At 41.9% G+C, this 16153-nt stretch overlaps 1 protein-coding gene across 1 annotated transcript in view; it reads left to right on the forward strand.

The window, feature by feature from the left end:
• The first annotated feature begins 4629 nt into the window (after positions 1-4629).
• Positions 4630-16153, forward strand: part of PPP6R3 (protein phosphatase 6 regulatory subunit 3) — a 101099-nt gene continuing 89575 nt past the window's right edge. The window contains 2 exon segments of the mRNA XM_034644845.1: positions 4630-4756; positions 14194-14345. The gene's annotated coding sequence lies outside the window, so the exon portion shown is untranslated.

Genomic DNA, 16153 nt, shown 5'->3' on the forward strand with positions numbered 1-16153 from the left:
TCTCCAGTGGTTTAATAATGTTGAGGGCATAACAAAACGAGGTCCAACTCTCATTACTTAGACTTTCCGTGTTTATCCTCTATTTGCTTTTTTCTCTTTGTACTGTCCACTAAGTTTCCTTCTCTTGTGACTGATTTTTTGAGTTGCAATAGCCAATGTTTTAAGAGTTGATGAGTCAGAATCTTAAGTTATTTTTAGGTGAGCTTGGATTTCCTGTCTTCCCCTGTCTCTTTCTCTCCTGGCAGAAATTTTGGTCACGAGAAGTTAGAAAAATTAATGACGACGTGATTAGAATGAACATTAAAGAAGTAGATCATTTAAGATGCATGTGTGTCTACAGTTTAAACATAGAAAATTTTCTTAATACCAGATGTATTGTAAAAGTGTCATTCAACTTCAAGTAAGAATTACATTTTTAGTGTTTTGCTTTTAAGTGAGTACGCATTGATGATACTGATTCTTGGCCATAATTCATTCAGAAATGTCTCAGTGCCTGGCCCATGCCAGGCGCAACACTTTGCATGCTTTAGTCATACGTGGTTAAAAAAAATGGCCAAGGGGGCACCCGGATGGCTCAGTTGGTTAAGCGTCTGACTCTTGATCTCAGCTCAGGTCTTGATCTAAGTGAGCAAGCCCCACGTAGGGTGTGGAACCTACTTTAGGATAAACAAAAATGGCCATGGTGCTGGTGCTGTCCGTGAAATGCTCAGGACTGTGTCTCAATAAGTGATATAACCAGGCTACATACATAATCTTAAAATTTTCTGCATGTAATCAATATAAAAATTATTATTTTTTAAAAAACACTATGTATTAGAGGGCACGTGTGAGCTGGTGGGGGAGGGCAGAGGGAGAGAATTCTCAAGCTGACTCCCTGCTGAGCGTGGAGCCTGGTGTGGGGCTCGATCCCACCACCCTGAGATCATGACCTGAGCCGAAATCAAGAGTAGGACGCTCAAGTGATGAGCCACTCAGGCTCCCTATAAAAATTATTAATGAGATATTTTCCCTTTTTTCTTTTTTTTTTTTTTTTAGGCTTTTATTTCTTTAACAGAGAGAGAGAGAGAGAGGGAACGCAAGTAGGGGGAGTGGGAGAGGGAGAAACAGGCTTCCCGCTGAGCAGGGAGCCTGATGCAGGGCTCCATCCCAGGACCCTGGGATCGTGACCTGAGCCGAAGGCAGTCACTTCACAACTGAGCCACCCACGCGCCCCACACTTCTGCTTTTTTGTACTAAGCCTTTGAAATCACATGTGTATTTTCCACTTACAGCACACCTCAGTTCAGATTATCTACATTTCAAGAGCATTCTGTGGCTGCTCCATGGACCATATCGAGCAGAATTATTAATAGCTCACATGGAGTAGCAGGGGCCACTGACTAGGAACCCGAGTAAACAGTGGCTTAGAGGGGACAGAGGAGACACAAGGAGATGAACTAGGAAGCTCTTTCTGCTCTCTGCGTGGTGACAGAAAATGGAGGAGGGGAGACACTCAGAGGGTGGAATTGGGTGAATTGGATTGGGAGGCAAAAGAAGAGCCAGGGCAGTTTCTAGGCTCTGTCTTTCACAACTGGGGTGTGCCTTTTCTGAGGCAGGGAACACTTGGGGAGGAAAAGGTTTGGTCGGTGGTCAGTGTTGGTGTATGATGGACTCGAAAAAAGGCTTTGTTTTGGAGATACTGAGTTTGATGCGCTTGTGACACATCCAAGGGAAAAGGTCTGCTAGTAGTTGGGTGCCTGTGTTAGAAGTGCAACGGTGGTCTTTTGGTTTTATAAATTTGCATCTCGACTTTGTTTATAGAGTTATTTTTTTTTTAAGATTTTATTTATTTATTTGACAGAGATAGAGACAGCCAGCGAGAGAGGGAACACAAGCAGGGGGAGTGGGAGAGGAAGAAGCAGGCTCATAGCGGAGGAGCCTGATGTGGGGCTCGATCCCATAACGCCAGGATCACGCCCTGAGCTGAAGGCAGACGCTTAACTGCTGTGCCACCCAGGCACCCCTATAGAGGTATTTTTAAAACCCACTGAAATGGCTTCATTTATTCAACAGAAGTTTTTTGTTGTTTGTTTTGTTTTGTTTTGTTTTGTTTTTTTAAGTCTCCTGGGTTTTGCTTCCATTTCTGGGGCAACAGCGTCAATGAAACAACTGTGAGTTGACACCCCAACCAATGTGGTCAGCTCCGGAGATTGTAATAGGTAGTGTCTGCAGTCTGAACCCTGCATCAGCCTCTACCTTAGTAGGCGTGTATAAGGGGAAGAAAGGAGAGGAGGAAACCTCTAGCGGAGGAGACTAAAGTAGCCAGTGAGAAAACAAGGAGCCTATGATACCAGAGAAGCCAAGTGAGGAGAGTGTTCTAGTAAGGAGGGTCTACTGGTCAGCTGTATTGAAAGCTGCTGAGTGTGAGGGTAGGATGAGGACAGAAAGAGTTTCATTTGGATTTGGCCCCATCTGGAGGTCACTGGTGACTTGAAAGAGCAGTTTCGGTTGAGTGGTACAGATAGACACCAGATTGGAATGAGTTGAAGAGGGAATGCTATCAGACAAAGGGCTCATTTTCTTACTTTGAAATAACCACTACAAATCATTGAGAAGACCAGCCCAATAGAAAAATGGACAAAGGATATAAACAGACAGTTGGCAGAAAAGTGAAGTGTTAAATGGCTCTCAAACATATGAACAGTGGTCAGAAGAGAAAACGTTTCAGCAAGGACAAGGGTGTGGGGCAACGACGTTCCCAGGTTGCTGGTGGGAGTCTGGATAGGTGTGACCTCCATGGAGAGCCCTTTGCGTGCCAGTATGTTCTAATTAGAAATGCACACTTGATCCAACAGTTCTGCTCCAAGGAAATCTGGCATTTGTTTGTAATAGTAAAAATTGAAAACTAACTGGTCATTAGTGGTGGCCTAGTTAAATCAGCTGTAATGCAAAGGAAAGTCTGTAGGTAAAACATTTTATTCTGCAAGAAAGTTGAATTTGTTTCTGTTTTTTCCAACCGTGCTATAAATCAACCTCTTTGAAAGAGATTTTTTTTTCCGTTTTTAAAGACGGAGATAAATGTTAGGTCTAGTATGGGCCACAGAAGGTATTTGTAAATGTGTCTTTGAAGAGCTATGTTAAACTTTTCATTCTGCCTTGATCTTCTGCCTATTAACACATCTCACATAAGTTGTTAATCTAAATTCCGTTCTCTAGATAACCTGTTAGGATTCTTTCCCAAGGACCCTGTCCTGTTTTATATATGTACCCACAGGAAAGGTGGGTGTGGTGTATCTTACAAGCTTCCTGGATGAATGCACACTCCAGTTTACCTTACAGCGCCTGAAAATAACCACAGCTCTTATCAAAAGGGCATTAAGTTGTACTTGGTGTGGGTCACTGACAAAGCAAGCATATGATAATGTTTGAGAACCCCGAATGTAGCAACAGGGATTATACTAGTCTGATGTAGCAGGAAGACTTTCTTGGTCCACTTTTTATGGGGGAAAGAGACAGTACAAACCTTCGTGAGCTCTGTCTTCCACTGACCTTTTTGCAGTTTGGCCTTCTTTGGAGAGAGAGTGTTCACATGTGGACTTAAAGCAAAATGGAAAACCAGGCACACCCAAAGAGACCAAATCGGTTTCCTAGCAGAATACATTGATAACTGTACCGGGACTCTATACTTTAAGATTTTGTTTAAATTTACTTAATTTCTTAAGAGTTTGAGACTGTGGTTATTCATTGATTCCTTTTGTTCATCTCTTTGAGTATCCTGGTTTCTCTTATATTTTGTATTTTACTTTATATTTCAAGAAGTTTAGGATTTGAAGCTTGATAATTTAATCTAATCCTCTCATTTTACAGATAAGAGAATACCTTTAGAGAGATGAATTACTTTCAGAGGTTGACTAAACCGAATCTGTGTTCCCCTTTAAGTCCTCCCCATTAAATTTGGTGATGTGCGGGGGGCGGTGTGGTAGCTTGCCTCATCCGGTAGTAGTAACCTGCTGTGATTTTGAGGGAGATGTGGTTGTAATTACATTGCCGCAGTTCTAATGAAGATAATTTATATGCTGCACTAAATTATTTACAGTCACAGAGACAATCTAGCTGAGCTTTTTCTTTTTCTTTTTTTTTTTTTTAAAGATTTTATTTATTTATTTGACAGAGATAGAGACAGCCAGTGAGAGAGGGAACACAAGCAGGGGGAGTGGGAGAGGAAGAAGCAGGCTCACAGCAGAGGAGCCTGACGTGGGGCTCGATCCCACAACGCTGGGATCACGCCCTGAGCCGAAGGCAGACGCTCAACCGCTGTGCCACCCAGGCGCCCCCTAGCTGAGCTTTTTCTTTTTTACATTTAGTTGTTGTTGTTGTTGAGAAAGTTGCCGAGAGATGTGAACTTACTCATCCAAGATTATAGACCATAAACATTTATTCTCTACTTAGTTTGTAAGGTGAGTCAGAGTAGTGATGTCCGCTGGAACTTTGTGTAATGATACTCTTTATCCGTCCTCAGTGTGGCTATTTAAATTAAAACAAAATTGAAAATTCAGTTTGTTAGTCTTACCAGCCGTATTTCCAGGTACTTAAAAGCTCTGTGTGACTGGTAGCTACTGTACTGGACAGCAGTTCTGGGGCACTTACCTTTTTTTTTTTTTTTTAAGTAGGCACCACACCCAGCCTGGACCCTAATGCGGGACTTGCACTCACAACCCTGAGATCAAGACGTGAGCTGAGATCAAGAGTCAGATGCTTAACTGACTGAGCCACCCAGGTGCCCTGCACTTACCTTTTTAAAAACAATTGTTTTGAGAACTGCTGAAGCATCAGTGGTAGAAACCAAGGCTTAGGAGTAGGATTAGAATTGCTAGCTAGGGGCGCCTGGGTGGCACAGCGGTTAAGCATCTGCCTTCGGCTCAGGGCGTGATCCCGGTGTTATGGGATCGAGCCCCACATCAGGCTCCTCCGCCATGAGCCTGCTTCTTCCTCTCCCACTCCCCCTGCTTGTGTTCCCTCTCTCACTGGCTGTCTCTATCTCTGTCAAATAAATAAATAAAATCTTTAAAAAAAAAAAAAAGAAAAAGAAANAGCTAGAAGTCAGGCTTGTGTTCAAAGCTAGGAGAAAAAATGTACTCTTGGAGCTTTTGACAGGGCTACAACTGGTTGTGGCATGGGCCTTTTCTTGGTTCATATCAAGTCCATTCTTTAGGACAGTAATCAGAAACCTTTATGAAGATCTTTTCTTTATTATTTCTTTTTCTGTTTCTTGTTTTGCCAGTGAAAATCCCATTCTTGGGTTGAGTTTTCAGTGGACAAATCCTTTTTACTTTCATGGTGCTTAGCATGTTTTTCAGTCTCTGTACTTTTCTTTCACTTTTTTTTTTTTTAAAGATTTTATTTATTTATTCGACAGAGATAGAGATAGCCAGCGAGAGAGGGAACACAAGCAGGGGGAGACGGAGAGGAAGAAGCAGGCTCATAGGAGGAGCCTGACGTGGGGCTCGATCCCGTAACTCCGGGATCACGCCCTGAGCCGAAGGCAGACGCTTAACCGCTGTGCCACCCAGGCGCCCCTTTTCTTTCACTTCTTAATCACTTGGTTACCAGGATGCCCTACAAAAAGTTTTGATGCCTTTCTTGCAGTTGTACTCTGGATTATGGAAATTTCAGCTCTTACATCAAATTTAACTTGTTTATCATGGCTGAGCCAGTTAAGTATAGCTGGCAGTTGGGATCATGTAGTCTTCTGTCCCATTGCTCTACATCCCTGCACCCTGTTGTAACAGGCAGAGTTGGTTCTCTGGGCTCTACTTTGGATGGATAATTTACTAATTTAGGACTTGGCTTCATTTTAATAGCAATTTAGATTGGGTTGGCTTTACTCATGGCTGCAGTGATTTCGGGTGTCCGTTAGGGCGCATAGCCAAACGATGCTGTAATCCAATCAGGTGCCAAAGTTTTTACCTAAAGTACTTTTCATATATGATTTTGCTTTTAAAAGGTAGTAGTATGGATTTACCTTGGATGCTTTATACTTTAATAAAGTCTTTTTTTTTTTTTGCATTCTTGTTATAGTGATTTTTTTTAAATGATTTTATTTATTTATTCGACAGAGATAGAGACAGCCAGTGAGAGAGGGAACACAAGCAGGGGGAGTGGGAGAGGAAGAAGCAGGCTCATAGTGGAGGAGCCTGATGTGGGCCTCCATCCCATAACGCCAGGATCATGCCCTGAGCCGAAGGCAGACGCTTAACCGCTGTGCCACCCAGGAGCCCCTATAGTGATTTTTTTTTTTTGTCCGAGAGAGAGAGAGAGAGAGAGAGAGAGAGAGAGAGAGAGAGAGAGAATGCACAAGCAGGGGAGGGAGAAGCAGGCCCCCTGCTGCTCAAGGAACCTGATGTGGGACTTGATCCCAGGGCCCTGGGATCATGACCTGAGCCAAAGGCAGATGCTTAACCATCTGAGCCACCCAGGCGTCCTGGTATAGTGATTTTTGATTAATGATTTAGAAGTCTTGGTGTTCTTGCCATGGCTTATATTAAAATGATTGGTGTTTCTGAAATTAGCTGAGTTATGTGTGTGGTATATGTATTTAAGTATAAATATTTATATGCAAATATATGTTTAAATTTTTGTTGAAGGATGCCTCTGAAGTCATCCAAATAATTTATTTAGGGTTTTCCTCCCAACTATGAGTTGTTTGTATGCTCATTTTTGATGATTTTTGTATTTAAATTTTTGCGGACTTCTTAAATTATTATTCACAGTGTGCTAGGCATTGATGATAAAATGGTGAACAAGACGTCACAGAGATGGATTATTTTCCCATCTCTTTATATTCCATCTCTTTGGACTTTGTGTGTGAGAATACTTGTGGAAGTGGGATCAAGATCCATGTTCCAGTGCTGCTCTGTCGAGCTGGCCTACTTGAGGGCTTCCTGATGTTAGTAATAAGTAGAGTTACTTGCTTTTGTGTGTTCAGGCTTTGGGCTGTATCACCTGTCTGTAGTTGAGAAGGTGTTTATTGTTTGTGCTTGATGTAGCATACAAGGAGAAAATGCTTTCTTGCATGTTCTGTAATATCTACGGCTTCCTCTTGTGAATTTGCATCAGTGAGGAATATCGTGGAATTTACATGACAGCACAGAGAGATTTTCATTGTTTTTTTCCTAAGATGAGTTTTCAAAAACAACAACAAAACAACCTAGTTCATAGAAGGTTTATATGGAGTGAGGTCTTTCTTATTATCCTCAACTATAAAATAGGAATTAATACCTAAGAGGATTGAAAGCTCTTGTATAACTAGCACAAAGGATTTGTAAGGGTAGATGTTCATTCTTGTTATTCTCAAATTCTGTGACTAAGCAAGTACATATTTAGATACCGTTGAGTTGAGAATCTGTTTTTTCACTGTTTTAGGCTAAACCAGTCCTCATTTCTGACTGGTATTTTTATAGTTATATTGTTCTTGCATTCTTCTTATTGGCCTTGGTCAGAGTATTGAAAGTGGAAATGCTTTGTGATAGGGTTGGGTTGTATGGCTGTTGAAGAAAATGTGGCTCCTTTAAGGAATGGTTGGCAAAAATAAATATAAAAGTGTATTATCTCTTTTTTAAATCTTGATTTCCTTTTTTGAAGGGGCCCCTCTGGATCCATTTCCTCTGAGAGAATAATGATACCAGCTGCTATAGACTGAATGTTTGTGTCCCTCCTCAAGATCTGTATGTTGAAAACTAATCTTCACACCTCATCAGTGTTATGGTATTGGTGGGGGGAACCTTTGGGAGGTGATTAGACAACGAGGGTGGAGCCTTTATGAATGGGATATAAAAGAGACCCTAGAGATTTGCTGGCCCCTTCCTGCCGTGTGAGTACACAGCAAAAAGACAGCTGTCCGTGAACTAGGAAGCAGGTCCTCACTATACACTGAATCTGCAGATGCTGTGATCTTGGACTTTGAGAAATTAATTTATTTATAAGCCACCGGTATGGTATTCTGTTACAGTGATCTGACTGGACTTAGGACATCAACGATTACAGTTCACATTATATTATTTACTAGCGAATCCTTACTTTTCCTCCTTTATTTTTTTATTTTTATTTTTTTTAAAGATTTATTTATTTGAGAGAGAGAAAGAGAGAGCATGAGGGGGGATGGGTCAGAGGGAGAAGCAGATCCCCTGCTGAGCAGGGAGCCCAATGTGGGAGAATCCTGGGACTCCAGACTCGATCCTGGGACTCCAGGATCATGACCTGAGCTGAAGGCGGTCGCTTAACCAACTGAGCCACCCAGGCGCCCCTACTTTTCCTCCTTTAGCTCCACACGCTGCGCTGTTGCTCCCATTCTTTGAATACTCTGCTTTCTGGGCAGGCCCTTTTCTTATGATGTGAAACTCAGGTTTCCTACAAGTTAAATACCTAGGGAGGGTTCCCCCCTTTTGAGAGGGAAGCACCTTTCGTCATCCTCATGGATTCCACCATCATTTGTATATTTTAACTTTCAAAGCAAACATCTCTCTTTGGCTTACTTAGCTTTTTACCCATGGTCTCATGTCATAGTTTGTCTGGATACTGATAGTTCAGTATTAGATTGTTCCCGGTCTGGGAGCAGGAACTCTCTGTCTTCATTCCCTGAACAATGCATGTCTACTCCTCCCTCACCATCAGCAGCCTTTCAGTACCCCGGGGCTTTAAGCAAATCCCCCCCCCCCATTTTATTTGTTTCTCCATTTATTCTTCACCTAGTCCTGCTTAATTCTTTTTGTAATTTAATCGAATATCTGTAGCCACTGGCACCATATTTAAAGCCTAGATTACTTCGTTTTTGTATTAGATTCATAAATTATTGAAGCAGGAAGAATGTTTAGAGTTAAGCAGTCCAACTCTTTATTTCATAGATGATGAAATGGATGGATACTCAGAAGCCTCAAGTCCGGAGCTAGTGAGTTGCTGTTATAGCTGCCTGGTCTCAACATTTAATACCTTTTACCAGTTTAGCATTCTTCTTAACAATTGATTAAAGGAATTTTTTTGTCAAAGTGTTACATATCCACAGTTAAGAGTGGGCTAGTTCGGGGGCGCCTGGGTGGCACAGTGGTTAAGCGTCTGCCTTCGGCTCAGGGCGTGATCCCGGCGTTGTGGGATCGAGCCCCCACATCAGGCTCCTCCGTTGGCAGCCTGCTTCTTCCTCTCCCACTCCCTGCTTGTGTTCCCTCTCTCGCTGTCTCTATCTCTGTCGAATAAATAAATAAAATCTAAAAAAAAAAAAAAAAGAGTGGGCTAGTTCGAGGAGGTTGGGTGAGATAAACAGCCTTCCTTAGCCTCCCCACCCTCTTTTCCCTTTGCCCAAAGTCCTCTTTAATTCTTTGAACTCCTTTAGCCAATTAAGAAGTATATCTATTTACTCCCTGTATCTGAAGAGCATGTTTGAAGAGTTCATACTTGCACGGGTGCTTGTATGCTGATTTTTCTTTTTAGTTTCAAGCCTATCTACTGATTTCCTGTTGTGAAAAGATGAAGAAGGTAGGGATTAGCTCTCTCTTCTCCCCTCCCACTTTCTAAATTCCCCATCCTTCCCAGATAATTTTACTGCAGTTGTGGTTAAATCAATATTTGGTTTAATGGTTGTGACTCTGTATGCTATTTATATGTTAAGTGGTGAATTACAAATACTTTTCCTAAACAACTTGTTTTTCCTTGGGAAGTGTATCACTTTTCACAAAAATTTTATTTATTTGTTTGAGTAATCGCTACACCCAGCATGGGGCTCAAACTCCGACCCTGAGATAAGCATCATGTGCTCCACTGACTGAGCCAGCTAGGTGCCCCATCATTTAAAAAAAAAAAATTAATCACCACTTTAGCCTCAGACTTTTAGTCAGTCACATGTTCAGGTATTCCATCAGCTTTATCTTTTTGAAGAACTGTTTCCCTGTGGCAGTCTGCCCTCTTCACCTTCTCTGGTGGGAGCACAGTTGTCTCCCAGGATCCCAGGGATTCTTCTTGCCTCTCTCTTGTTCCTGTGTTCTCTGTTGTCTTCTTTGTAGCTCTCCATCTGTGGTAGTGGAACACAGGCTCTCTCTGCAGCATTTTCTCTGAATAAGTTATGTAGGAGGTAAATCTTTTGACTTTGTGTTTCTTTCTGCATACTCTTGATTGATGGTTGGAAATCATTTTCCTTCTGTATTAGTCTGTTACTTATTCTCTGTGCTCTTTCAAATAGTGTTCTGTTGTTTGTTTAGTAGATGTGTTATCTTTCTGAGGATATCAGTTATTATTTTTACATGTTCTTTTTTTCTTGTAGTTTCTCCTCCAGCTTGTATTTTTCTGTTTGTTTTGCCCTTAACTTTTCATTATAGTGGCTTTCCTGAGATATCTGGGTGATCTTTGGTTTTTCCTTCATATTTAAAAGTCAGGAAAATGTACCCACAGCACATAGAGTTGAATTATATGAAATTGTCATCTTTCCCAGATTTCTCTGCTGCCCGTGAACATCGTTGGCTCTCAGATCTTCATTTCTACATTACATTCTCCACTAAAAGAACCCAGGGCTCCCTGGAGAAATAGATGATTTCAGAGCTGGGGCAGAGAATGTTCAAGATGAATCTGGAACGTGTTGTTATGCCAGGGAATAAGGAAGTGCTCAGAAAGTATGAAAAGCGCACGGGAGTCTGCTTGAAGGGACTCTCACTGGTCAAATGTGGGACGATTTGAGCATCAGAGTAGATAATGGCATTTATAAGAATCTCTGAGTCCATACTATTAAGGAATTAAAGGATGAGTGGGGAGAAGGGGGCATACTTTACTAAAGTTGGAATGTTATCTAATGAAGGAAGAACAGTAGACTTACAGAAACATCATTTGATAACCATCAGAGAACAGTTGATTCAGACAGAAATTGTCAGTGGGTAGTAAAACTACTGAGTGGATGTTTTAAGAACATAATCTCAAAATATCTTCCCACAGATTACTTACTCATTGATTACTCAGGGAAAAATGGTTATTTTACAGTGAGAAATGTAGCACATATCTTCTTAGCCAGGTGATCAAAATGCTCACCAGAAATAGGACAAATGTTTGTCCTTTTTATGTGAAACTCTAGGAACAGCAAAAGTTCATTTATTCCTGCTGGAAGTGCATACCCTGTATTCCTCAAAAATGTCAGTGAAATGAAAGACAAAGAAATGATGCAGAACTGTTTTAGATAGGAGGAAATGAAGGAAATAGGACATAAAATCCTGGATGAAGGTGCGGAAGGATTGCCATGGAGGACATTACAGGACGTTTGGCAGAATTGGAATATGAATTATTTAATCCATAGTCAACAAGTACTGTGTTAAATTTCTGACTTTGACATGTGTACTGTGGTTGTGTGAATTAATGTCCTTGTTTTTAGGAAATACGCAGTGAATTGTTTGGCGGAAAGGTTAGTGATGTGCAGTAACTCTGAAACCCTTGGGAGTTTGTGGAGAGAGGGGCGCTCAACAGTGATCTGTTGCGAGTCTAGGGGAAGGCTTAGTGGAAGTGTCTTGTCCTGCTCTTGCAGCTAGCTGTTCAGCAAATTTGTGATGAAAAGTTGTTTTGTTTTGTTTTTTTAAATACTAGTTTTTAAGAGGGGTAGATGAGAGGCTCCCATCATGGGAGGGGCTCATTGGCTATTAACTTTCCAACACAGTGACTAACAGTGCTTCTTTGGTTGGGAAGTCCCCAGTGTCAGGATTTTCAGGTTCTGTTTTCTCAAGGTCACTTAGCTTACTCTGAAGACATTTCCTGTCTTCAGCCTGGCTGGGAATGTCAGAGCCCAGTAGGAGAATCTGACTGGAGCTGGGGAGGGCAGCGGGGTGTGCCTGTGTCTCAGCATTTATTCTGCACTTCACACAGCCCCTCTGTCATCAGAGTGGCAAGCTATCCCCAGTGGTGCTGGCTGGGCTCTCCCAGTGCAGAGGCCCGCTTTCAGGGCTCGCCATCCTGTCATTGGCCGGGCCGTCAGGGTGGGAGAGGGTGAGGGTATTTAGGGATCTAAGTATTCGGTGCATAACTTTTTCAGCCAGTACTCCTTTTGCTCCCTTCCAGCACCTCTCCAATTTTGTTGCCTTCTCCTGGTCCTTGTGGATTTTGTCTTTAAAAAACAAGGCAAAACACCCAAATAGTCTTTTTACTGTAGATCTAGGGGAATTTCAGTGTGTATTCAGTATACACTCTTTACTCAGGAGTCCCGCTACTGCACTCGGACATTGTTCCATTCTGTTTTCCATTGTTTGGTCTTGTTTCTCATATTCTCACACTTCACAGTTACCATATTTCTTACCATCAGTATTATTGACCCACTCTTTTCCCTTATTAGTCTAAGTGAAGAGTATGAGCAATTATACAGAGTCCCTATTCCAGAAAAGTGGATTAGGTCTGAGCATACTTGTTACTGTTTAATAAGCACCCAGATTCATAGTGCTGTGAGCACATTTGATAACTGTTTTTTCTTTTGGCTTGCCTGGACGGGAGTGTGCGGCATGGTGAGGCAGGCAGGTTGGTCCAACTCTGCTGGGAGCCTGTGACCTGCCTACAAGTGGGGGCAGTGGGTGGTCTTGGCTACTGGAAAAAACAATTGTAGATCATCTTTGAGGGTCCTACAACCACTCAACTTGAAATGCTAAATTTGTGTGTGTGTGTGTGTGTGTGCGCGCGCGCGTGCAGGTGTGCATTTTGTGGAACATGTAAATTTATCAGATTCTTAAAAGGATCCGGAACCCTGAGCACACCGAACGGTTGGGATGGAGCTAGAATTACCTGCAACATTTAGTGATGTACTTTTTACAATGACATGTTAACCTGGTCGTGTCTGAGGACTTTAGTATCACACGGTGGTGGCACATAATCTCTAACAATTTAAAGCAAAAATTTAGATAATCAATTACACTTTTTCAAGTGTATGTTCAGAAAGCATTTGGTAAAATGTTCAGAATTTAATTTCTTCTTAACCTGGGTTTGTTACTGTTTTGGTTGGTTAATTTTATGGTTTTAACAAGCAGTCAGCATTGTTTTTTAAAGATTTTATTTATTTGTGTGACAGAGAGACAGCCAGCGAGAGAGGGAACACAGCAGGGGGAGTGGGAGAGGAAGAAGCAGGCTCCCAGCTGAGGAGCCTGATGTGGGACTCGATCCCGGAACGCCAGGATCACGCCCTGAGCCGAAGGCAGACGCTTAACGACTGCGCTACCCAGGCGCCCCAGCATTGTTTTTATTTATTATCTTACTTGATGGAAAACATTGACTTAAGTGTAGTGAGTTTTATGGAAGAAACACATCCAATGAGCAGCATATGTTTTGAGATGCCTTGTAGACTGCATTCTTATAGGATTTCTAATTAGCATATTGTCTGTAGTTTGAGTGTTTTGTTTTTTTATTTTAATGTTTTTTTATTATGTTACTCACCATACAGTACATCCCCGGTTTCCGATGTAAAGTTCGATGATTCATTAGTTGCGTATAACACCCAGTGCACCATGCAATACGTGCCCTCCTTACTACCCATCACCAGTCTATCCCATTCCCCCACCCACCTCCCCTCTGAGGTCCTCATGAGTGTTTTATTTGTGTGCTTTTTTGTTTTTTTTTTTTTACAGTGTTATCAGTGAAGTGCCTTGGAAGATGGTTTATAGTCCTTTCATTTGTAGTGTTTGATTAATTGACATTAGAGACAGAATTTGGCTGTAGTTAGTACTTCAGTGACCTCAGTATTCTGCTTACATTTCCTGGTGAACGTTACGGTGTTTAGAGGTATTACATGGGACTACTTGGCTACTTTTAAAATTTGATTTAGCATTTTAAAGTACGGTGCCATTACAATCAGCCCTGTGTTTGGATAAGAATATAAAATATAAGTAAAAAAAATAAAATCTTAAAAAAAAGAATATCATTGATGTTTTTATAAGATAGAGGTAATATATATGTTTTTCCTGTTTGTTCACTGATAATGCTATTATGGTGTCTCTGTTTCTGGGTTATTGTTTAGTGTAGGATAAAAGCTGAGGTAGAGGGATGACAATGCTTTTCTTTCCTGTTTTCACACAGAAAAAATTTCAGTTAACTAGTATTTTTCAATCTTCTGAGGTGTAGTTCAATGTGAATCAGGACCCTTAACCAGTATTTTTAATGGCAGCTGTCGTCAGACCAAAACAGAACATGCTGTGAACATACGCTCTTTTTTCTTTATAGGAGAGCTGCTGTTTTGCTTCCACATCCCACTTTACTCCGGCTAATCTGCTAATGCAGTGAATTGGAGGACAACTGTTAACAGGATAACCTGTAATGGGCAAGGAGCCACAGAGAAGAAAACATTTGTTTTAATTTTTAAACTTGGTTTAAAGGTAAGACTGTTAAGATTATCAGGAGTTTCCTTCCATGAGTTGCATCAAGGAAAGCAGTGTTCTGTTGTGAGACCCTGGAGTCTAGGTCGACCAGGGCTAGACCAGGTACAGCATGGTTCTGTGGCACTGTGGTATTTTAGGAAGTTAAAGAGCCTCTGTAGTTTGCTCCGGCACGTTTTGGAATCTGCAGTACCCCATCGGTGGGATTCCTTGTTTCCTAGGGAGGTTGGTCTGGGTCCCAAGGATAAGCCAGGCCTAGCAAGCTGAAGGAGCATGCCGGGAAAGACTGCTCGTGGAGACTCAGCTGCCGCTTCTGGGTCACCTGGAAGTCCGGGTGCGCAGGCGCAAGAGTGATTGAGCTTGAGATTGTTTTACACCAGGCAAGAGCTGTCTCCCGCTTTTAGCCAGCCGTCTGACTCCTTTCAGGTCCTAATTGCTATCATTTTAGACCTCTTCACTGAAACTTCCTCTTAAAGACCAGAGGTCGACTTTGCATGTTTGACAGTTGGCACTTCGGAAAGTGGCCCAGTAGGATCTTTGGGGGACAGGACACGTTTTTAATCCATCTTCATTTGCTCCATTGTGTCTTGAGGAGAAGGTGGGCATAAACCACTCAGTCATCTTCGTTGTGGCAGGAGATACTGTAGGTGTGGTGCTGAAGCAGGTCCGTGCTTCTCATCCCAGGGCAGTTTTTCCTCCAGCCCCTCAGGAATGACTCTCCTCCACCTTGGGGCCTCCCTTTGTGCTTACGGAGTGAAGCTCCACCTCCTGGGCCTGATATTCAGGATTCCTTTATAAATCTTCTGACTTCTCCAACTCTGTAAAAATCTGGATGGGGAAAATTCTCTCCTAAGTATTCATTCACCTCTTGGCACCTTGTCTGGTAAGGTTTTTTTTGTTTTTGTTTTTGTTTTTTTTGGTCCCACCATTGCTGCTTCTCTTTGTCTGCCCAGGGCTACATTCTAACCCTGTGGGTAAAGCCTCTTCCATTGCCCACCTGCCTGGCTGTGTGGAGAATTCAGCCCACGTCGAAGGTTAGGTTTGGGAAGGTCAGGACCATGTACTTAGAACTGCAGACCCACTGATCATAAAGAAGGCAGTTTATATGCACATGAGCTGGTACTTTGCCTTTTTCATCAGCCTGTTCAGAGCTGAGGGTGACAGGAAGAGGGGGCACTAGTTTCAGTACCCGCAGAGACCTCTAGCTTGAATTCAGCTGGTTTTTGTACAGGTTGGACATCTTATTTATGTTTATTGGACTCTTGTCTGTTTGTAAATTCTAAGTTACCCACTTTTCTATTATGACGCTAGAGTTGAAGGAATGATTTTTTTAAAGCTGTTGCTATAATACCACACATAGCCTATAAAAAATTGAGATATAATTGACATAAAATATGTGAGTTTCAGGCACACAACATAGTGATCTGATATTTCTATATGTTTTGAAATGATCACCACAGTAGGTCAAGTTGATATTGATTATCACGCAGTTACATTTTTTTCTTGTAATGGGAACTTTTTTTTTTTAAGATTTTATTTATTTATTTGATAGACAGACAGAGGGAACACAAGTAGGGAGAGTGGGAGAGGAAGAAGCAGGCTCCCAGTGGAGGAGCCTGACGTGGGGCTCGATCCCAGGACCCTGGAATCATGCCCTGAGCTGAAGACAGATGCTTAACAACTGAACCACCCAGGCGCCCCCCCCCTTTTTTTAAAGAGGGAAGTGGGGAGGGGCAAGGGCTGAGGGAGAGAGAGAGAGAATCCTTTTTTTTTTTTTTTTTTTTTTTTAATTTTTTTTTTTTTTTTTT

This window comes from Ailuropoda melanoleuca, chromosome 16 (genome assembly GCF_002007445.2).
Source record: "Ailuropoda melanoleuca isolate Jingjing chromosome 16, ASM200744v2, whole genome shotgun sequence".
Taxonomy (NCBI): Eukaryota; Metazoa; Chordata; class Mammalia; order Carnivora; family Ursidae; genus Ailuropoda; species Ailuropoda melanoleuca.